This window comes from Porites lutea, chromosome 8, assembly GCF_958299795.1.
Source record: "Porites lutea chromosome 8, jaPorLute2.1, whole genome shotgun sequence".
In the NCBI taxonomy this organism is placed as follows: Eukaryota; Metazoa; Cnidaria; class Anthozoa; order Scleractinia; family Poritidae; genus Porites; species Porites lutea.
Genome location: NC_133208.1, coordinates 10,508,502 through 10,515,568, shown reverse-complemented (window position 1 = coordinate 10,515,568; position 7,067 = coordinate 10,508,502).

Sequence of the window (7,067 nt, the reverse complement as noted above, 5' to 3'; positions counted from 1 at the left end):
GACGCAGATTTTAGAACATTTATTCAGTACTCTGACTTCGTGAAGTTTCAAACCGGTGCCATTTCAGTCTAGAAATTGTTCAGTTCAGTGAACTGCAGCGAAAGGGTGCCTGGTTAAGGCTTACATAACAAATGAACTATTTAGCAAAACACTACTTTTTTCGCGGTCCGATAAACGACACGCCGTGATTTCGCATGGAATAGACAGCAAACTGAATGAAGCAGATCACACACTTTAGCGGCACTGATATGACTATCCACAACCATTCAACCACGCATAATCTTCTCATCGAACAACTCATCATCTGCGAGCCCTATGAGGAGATGTGCGGACCATATTTCTCAAGTTTTATTGAAAGAAATTTCTCGAGAATGCGAATTGTCGCACGCGTGTTTGCGAAACTAATTATTACCTGTTAGTCACGCGATTTTGGACTATCTGCCAGACGGTTAACCATTTCAAAGCTTCATAAAAACTAAAATAAAAATGGAGAAAATATAAAGTTTATCATGTTAAAACAGAGAACGTGTGTAGTTTAGAAAGTGAACTTTTTAGGCCGAAAATTTTTCTTTTCCTTTTGGCTAACAAACTATTTGGTGGTTTACCGTGTTATAACAAGTAATCTATGTTGACATTTTTTATCTTGGAAAATGGTTAACCGTCAGTTAAACCGTAAAAGATCAGATAACAGAAAGCTTTAGCAAAACGTACGTAGAAAAACTAGACAGTACTAGCAAAGGTATACCTCCATCGAAAGACCCAAAAATGATCTTTCACATAGCAATATTTTGCAATAGAATGGTTCACCGTGTGGTTGACCGTCATAATAATAGCACATGCGAAATAACACGTGATACGTCGCTGTGTACCCCGAATCTTGAAAATTTATTTTGGTTAACAACTCCAGTGTACCAATTCGGCGAGATCTATACTGCAAGAACAACTTCCTCAAGGCGGCACATTTACTTGTTCTTCTCCTCTTATAAGATGGAAGAACGTAAATAATTAATTAATCTGTGACACTTAAGCTGGGTCCGTTGCCGACGATTCTTCTCTTCTTTCCTCCCAATGTTATTAAGGAATAGGTTTTTGAGCTGAGTGGACCCATTTTCGAGGCCAACATTTGGGGAAAAGAAGGGAAGAACGTTGATCATTGGGTGTGGGTGCCAATAAGACCATTGACCCAGGTTGTAATGTCATAGGCGCGCACTAATTTCAAATAACTGTCACTTGTGTTAAAGAGAGAATTGTGGGTAAGGACGAAAAAAGGCCGAAAAATTGGAAGGGGGCGGGTAAGATAGTAATTCTGTCTACATCCACTTCTACACAAATCCCTAACTACAAAACAAGCCGAAAAAAAAAAGAAAGAAAGAAGCAAACAACACAGTAAACAAGCAGTATTAGACAGGGGAAGTTGAGAAGAATTACAAAATGTTTGCTAACCCGGTTTTCATAACTCCAGGTAGATATCTGAATTGAATAAGTGCCTTAAGTCCAAGTATGTTGTTTGCAAAGCAGAATTAAATAGAATCGAGTCTCTTTAAAGTTGCAAACACTTTTCAGACGATCACGTTTCTCGGTTTTGCCCGGATATTTCAATGTCACATAGTAGCCTGTCATCACTCTACAATGCCTTAGAGCACATGTGAAGAATATGAGGATGATTATACCTAGAAAAGTGCTTTATTTTACCAAATGAGCTCGCCGACAAAAAAAATGCTTATATGAGAGAATCGTGAGAGACATTTCACTGATCTTTAACGAATTTAGAGTTGCTCTTTTGTCATTTCTGTGCAATTATCTCAATTGCATAAGTGCCTGAAGTCCAAGTACGTATTTTGCAAAGCATAGAAAAGCAGAACTAAGAGGAATCGAGTCACGTTAAAGTTGAAAACACTTTTCAGGCAATAGTTCTGCGTTTTGCCTGATATTTCGATGTCAAATAGTAGCCTGTCATCACTCTACAATACCTTAGAGCACATGCGAAGAATATGAGGATGATTATACCTAGAAAAGTGCTTTATATTACCAAATGAGCTCGCCGACAAAGAACATGCAAAGAACATGCGTGTCATTTCTGTGCAATTAATTCATTGACCTTTTAAACCTCAGCGTGTCCTTTGTAAGTGATGATGAATATGATTCAAGCAAGGGAAAGAACACAGATGGCATTCCTTAAACAAGAGAGAATGTGACTTTCAAAGAAATAAAACACCGTGGTTGATTTAGTCAAAATGTTTCGGAACGTAAGACTTTGCTTTACAATGTACCGTGTTTTGAAGCCGCCCAGGAAACTTTCAGTTTCTTTGCTATCAACTCTGAAAACAACCTCTCTGTCTATCGCAGTTTTAAGCTTGGTGGCAACATGACGGCTTTTCTTATTTGATTAACAGGATATAAGAAAGAAGACATACTACGTACACACTCGTCATTATTAGTGCATCGTGCTGGAAGCATACGATTAAGTAGAAGTATTTTTTGCAGTGATGATCTAAGTGTTACAGACCACGCTTGCATCCTCGCCGTGGCCACAGTTTTCTTTTCCCCATCCAGCATGCGCACAGTCAAGCAGTGAATCTTCCCCTCCATGACATGCGACGTTATCCATCCAGATAGGGTCAGTTCCCTGACCATATCGCGCGCAGCATGGTGCCGAAGACGCACTGCGGAAACCAAGCTGACGGCACACCACGTCAGCATCTTTGATATCCCAAGAATCATCACACACTGTGCCCCATTGCCCGCGGTGAAAAACTTCAACGCGGCCATAGTCGGGTCCACCACCAGCCAAACGAACCAAACCTAGAAAATTTGCAATTTGTAAATAAAACTATTCACAAAAGAATATGAGTCGTTAAGAACTGGAGTTTCTTTTCTTGTGCTAAAGCTGCACGTCAATGAATGCTTGCACGCTGGGCGATTTTCGCCATTAAACAGTGTTCTGTGGAAGAATGTTGCACTTTTTTAACTAATTCTATTTTTCGTTCTTTGAACATTTCATAACAAGATAAGTAGATGGCAGACTGACTGCCCAGAGACAAAACGATGCAAACGTAAGAAAGAAGGAAAAATTAAATTCCATTATTATTTATTTAAAATATTTCCCTGTTTCTGGTTTGTTCAAATACCCCTGCTAATTCAAGGGTGGCGCAGTGGTGAGAGCACTCGCCTCCCACCAATGTGCCCCGGGTTCAAATCCCGGCGTCGACACCATATGTGGGTTGAGTTTGTTGTTGGTTCTCTCCCTTGCTCCGAGAGGTTTTTCTCTGGGTACTCCGGTTTTCCCCTCTCCTCAAAAACCAACACTTCCAAATTCCAATTCGATCTGGAACGCACGTACAATTTTATTTAATTTACAAATTTTAATTCTTCATAACCAGTTAGCATCACCAAATTTGGAAGACGTTTGGGATATGTGGAAAATAACGTCAATAGTATATCCTAAATTCGCCATTTGCACATCTCCCTTAATACACCTTGCTTGCCCCCCGCCCCCGCCTCAAATTTTGCATAACCTTTGTTTTTCATTTCTCCTGGGTATTACAGTCGTCCCAAGAGAAATTGAAGACAATGGATATGCACATTTTCTACCTTTTTTCAGGGGAGGGGAGGGGGTGCAACCAAGGTGTATTTGGGAGATGTAAAAATGGCGAATGCAGAAATTTGAACGGCAACCGATTAGCCCTGAAGCCGAGGTCACGTTTCGCGTGGTAGAAATAGCGGTACTACTGCTTCAACATATAGTAGGAAGAGAAAGAAGACAACTCAACGGACGACATCTTCTATTTGAAAAAATATATCTGTAGAACGAAACGTCACTTCATCTCTTGAAGTTTCCGAAAACCAGGCCATTGAAGATGGGTAAAGATGTTTTACCTGGTTTTTAGGGTGGCTCGACCCAGTATTTTTGCAGGTACCCCTTCCATTTTCGAATCTTTTAGACTTAAACAAAATTGGTAAACCATTATAACACATGTATAGATTAAACTTCATCATGATATTATTTTTGTGCGCTCGCAATAAACATCGCGTGACAATGACGTCACAATAGTTTTCGCTCTAAATCGAATTGCAGCCCTTATCGACGTTTTCTAAAGAAATGCTTGACCGTACCTATACTTTGGGTACTTGTCTTTTGTTGTACGAAGTTTCACAAAAATTTATGAGAGCAATTTTGAGATATCTTGGAATTTCTATAAAAAGACATAATTTATGCATGAACTGAAGACTAGACTTGATGCAGACAAATTTGCTACCTTTGGATGATTCCGAAATGTTTTTATCACTCATTCGTTTTGTAAATTACACTTATACACTCTTTAACTGGCTTCACGCAAGTAGACTGTCGAAAAACACGAAAACATGTAAATCAAGGTAAAACGCAACGCAGAGCTCTTTTTGTAATTTCAAAGGCTACTTTCACGAAAACAGCGATTAAACCAAAATTCATGAATAAACTTTCTGTAAAAATTTTCAGTGCTACAATCTATCAGTGTTCTATAAGACCTCCGAATTTCGTGTCCATTGAAAATTTTTAAAGTTGTCCATCGTAGGTTCAAAATTGAGCAAATAGAGAGCTTTAGATTCTGAGACGAGGACGACTACGAGTACAAGATTTTCTCAATACTGGGTATTGCTCACGCGTGAACCAGCGTCATTTTGGCGGGAAGACGTGATAGCCGTCGTCAATCTACAACGAGTTTTAGTGGCGAGAACAAATTATCAAGTGAAAGATGTTTTATCATTTTGCTATCAGGAGAGGGCTTAACCTTCACTATAAATAACCGCATTTAGCTTTTGTGGTGAAAAAAAATAAAATGAAGCTTTCCGGGTTGTCTATTTTTTGAGAACACGCGCAACTTTAGGTTAAATCTCAAACTCGCTCTCGTTCCCGTCCTCAAATCTAAAGCTCTCTAATATTGAAGCGATGTCATAGACCTGGCTACGTTTTTGCACTGGGATTTCCTGTTGTCTCAAGTCTAGCGCAACATCAAATTTTCCACGCAGTACGCGAGAACTCACCCCCCTTGGTTGCCCCTCACCACCCCCCTCCCGTCCCCAATCTTGAGACAACAGGAAATCTCAGAGCAAAAACATATCCTGGTCTATGACATTGCTTCAGTATTTGTTCAATTTTGCGCCTACGATAGCTCAAAAATTTTAACGAAACTCGGAGGTTTTATACAACACTGATCGATTATAGCACTGAATTTTTTTAAAGAAATCTATTGAAGAATTTTAGTTTAATCGCTGTTTCCTGAAAGTAGCATTTGAAATTACAAAAAGAGCCCAGCATTTCCTTTGCTATTGTCTCAAGACTGGGGACGGGAGGGGGGTGGTGAGGGGCAACCAAGGGTGGTGAATTCTCGCGTACTGCATGGAAAATTTGATGTTGTGCTAGACTTGAGACAATAGGAAATCCCAGAGCAAAAACATAGCCTGGTCTATGACATCGCTTCAGTATTTGTTCAATTTTGCGCCTACGATAGACAGCTTTAAAAATTTTAACGAAACTCGGAGGTTTTATACAACACTGATCGATTGTAGCACTGAACTTTTTTAGAGAAATCTATTGACGAATTTTAGTTTAATCGCTGTTTCCTGAAAGTAGCATTTGAAATTACAAAAAGAGCTCAGCATTTCGTTTTACCTAGCCTGAATTTCATCCGATTACTTCGAGTCGTTATTACTCCCTCAGTAACGTTTAAATCGACCGGCCGTTAATGGCGTCCAGTGACGTCACTACTCCTTTACTTTAATTATGCAAAAAGTTAGACACGATTTTCAAGTGGCAAACCAAGAAATACCGTAATTTGGAAATGACTAAGGTAATTCATGTATAACGTTCAAACTATCAACTGCATACTGTAATCTGAAGCGGTTGTAATTCCATAATCAAACTCGGGCGCAGTCACGCAATGAAATAAATACACTGACAAGGAACACTTAGTTCAAAAACTCAACGATTTGCTTTAATTGAAAAGAAGCTATTTGGTCCTTAACGAAAAAAAGAAAACTAGGAAACAAGAAAGAAAAGCTAACAGAATCATTACTCTTGACGGTGAAAATAGCTAGAAGGTCGTTGTCGCTCTCTTGGGTGCCTTCAGTTTCAACGCCATTCTCAGAAGCCACTTCCTCCTCCTCCTCCTCCTCCTGATTTTCAATATCCGATGAACTCTCCTCATTATTACTCTCATTATCGGAAGTATTTTCTACATTTCGGTAGCCTTTTTCCTTTTCTATTAAATCACTTAACAACTTTTTGTTCTTGATTGAACCTTTATCAAGAGACTATAAAGGGGACAGAGAGGGCATCCCCCATATACACCCTATTCCATAGGTAATTCGTCTCGAGTTATTTTTAACACCACAGATCTCAAGGGGGATTAGACAACAGCCAATCACATAGCGCGAATGAGTTCCGCGTTGATGACCCACGCTGAGAGCCACGCGTCCTTCACGAAATGACCCAGATCAAAATGGGGGAAGACGCGGAGAGCGATTTTGCTATTCCTTTTGTCGACGAAAACGGCTACAGCGAGATTTCTGCGAAAGCTGTCTCAGCGAAACCGAAATTAAAAAAGAATCGCCCTTCCTCTCTTGTATAGAGCTAACAGTAGAGCAGGGAAATCCTTAACACACTGAATATTCTCTCAGGATCATTTATAATTTTACAGTTTGAAGAGAGCAATTTCTGGTTTGATGTTTATTTTTTTCAGTCTTTATAGCGATTATTCCTACCCACTTACTTTGTCAATTGTAGGCGAACCCTCCTAAAGCTGAATTTCAAGGGACCATATTCAAGCTCAGAAAGAGAAATAGAATTTCGTCGTTGCTTATTTACGTCCTCCATAAAACGCGAAATTAGGCATTTTCACGTCGTAGTCGTGCAAAAACGGGAAAGAACTAAAAAAAAAAAACTTTATAGGAATAAAACCATCGCCCTCTTGTACAAGGATTCGCTTCTTTGTTTTGTAAGGGACATTTGTTTCTGCTAGGTTTACTAGAGCATCCTTATATGGCAACACGTCTCGCTTATTTTCTTCGGGGATAACAATGTATTCCTT